Below are 2,105 nucleotides of genomic sequence, written 5' to 3' on the forward strand. Positions count from 1 at the left end.
TCTTTCATACAATAGAATTGGAATTGCATTAAACCATCAAAATCATTTTATTTACAATTCAAAGAAGTTAAACCAGTTTTCATTAGCCATTTGGAAAAATTGTTAGGTGGGATTCTGTATCTTGCCCAATATTGGTAAACAATGTATAAATGCAAATTTTCTTAATTTTAAGCTTTAACGTATGTTGGATCTTAATTTTTCCTTTGGCAGTTATTGATCTAGCCAAGCTAACTTACTGTTTTATAATTAATTGCACCTCAGTGTTTTTTAAGAAGGTCTGCATAATATATTCAAAAATATGCTTTTTATTGAGTATTTATAACTTTTAATACTGAAGATCAATGTATTTATTTAATGAGATGGTTTGCATGGTATCTCATTTGAGTGAAATTTGAGTTTATTTTCTGTAACTGATTTTATTGAAAATAAATTAAGTATTAGGTAATGAGATATTTTTCTAGCAAATTAGGGAAAATACTTGTTTCTTTTATTCAACCACAAAAGAAAACTATTTAGTTTTTCATTTGCTGACTGCTACACTTGATGGCATCTGCTACAGGAAGGCTGAGTAACGTGAATAGAAGGGTTTATCACTGATGTAGAATAAATGGATATGTAAATAACACAAGCAGAATAATCAGTATATTTATCTTTGTGCTTCACAGTTTATAAAGTACTTCCACATGTGATCCTCTTGACCTACTAAATAAAATGGGGGGAAATGAATAGAAGGGAAATATCAGAAAACAATTATAGTGGATAGAATTAGACGGTTGTGGTAGACAGAATAATGTCCTCCCAAGAATAAGCATGCCCTAATTTGTAAAACTTGTAAATATGTTAGATACATGGCAAAGGGGAGTTACATTTGAATCTATAACTAACATTGCTGATCAGCTGAATGTAAAATAGGGAGTTTTTCCAGAGTTATCTAGTGGAGCTAATCTAAACACAAGAATTCTCAAATGCAGAAGAAGGAGACAGAGAAGTTTGGAATGACGTGATGTTGGAAGGACTCAGCCTGCCATTGCTGGCTTTAAAGTTAAAGGGAAGGGTCTCAATCTAATAAATGCAGAAAGCCTCTAGACTCAGGAAGAGATAAGCAGTGCTATAACAAAATGCCATAAACTGGGTAACTTATGCACAACATAAATTATTTCACATTTCTAGAGTCTGGGAAGCCCAAGATCAACGCCAGCAGATGTGGTGAGTGGAGAGGGTCCCTTTTCTGGTACGCAGCTTATCTTCAAATAGTGGAAGGGGCTAACAAACACTTTTAGGCCTATTTCATAAAGGCGCTAATCCCATTCTTGAAAGCTCTGCCCTCCTGATCTACTTGTCTTGAATTACCCTTTAATTCCAGAGCAGTGGGACTAACATCATCTTGGGAGAATGGGAGTAGTGGAATTCCACACCGGATTAACAAGAAGTCATGAGGAAATGAGAAAACCTCTTGTCCTCATAAGAATTACACTGGACTCTTATTAAAGACACATATTCCCAGAGTGTCTGAACTGAGACATGGGGATGTATATATTAGCCAAGATTTATCTTATGATGAAGTATAATGATACTATATACATAATTGTATTGTATATTTATACAATTGCCATCCTTGTATGGCAACTATACCATAAAATAATTGGCATTTATTTTTAAATACAATTAAAATAATTGCAATTAACCTGAGAGTCAATGGCCCTCTTCTGTTGGCACTCCCAGCAGCACCCTCGCTTCTTTTAACCGGAACGTAGGGGACATTCCAACACTTGCCACAGTACACTCTTTTTAATGCTTGGATCTAGTTCATATACACATTGGCAACAGTTCTCCCAAGATTCCGAGGGGCTTCTTTTCATGGGGAATCTTAGAAGCAGGAGGCTGGTAAGAAAAATTACAGTCCCCAAGGCCTTAGTGCTGCAACAGACACTTGTCTTCTTCCTTCTTGCCCATTCCAGATTCTGCTCCTCCTGAGCTAGTCCTATATCGGTCTTGTAGTATTTCCTGTTAGCACAGACCTTCAGCCCCAAGAGGTCACCATCCCCTTTTCAGGCAGGGTTAATACATACATGCATTTACCATCAGAACTAGACAAGGATGTACCC

The sequence above is a fragment of the Carlito syrichta genome, unplaced genomic scaffold (assembly GCF_000164805.1).
Source record: "Carlito syrichta isolate Samal-C Ts95f unplaced genomic scaffold, Tarsius_syrichta-2.0.1 Scaffold136949, whole genome shotgun sequence".
NCBI lineage: Eukaryota > Metazoa > Chordata > Mammalia > Primates > Tarsiidae > Carlito > Carlito syrichta.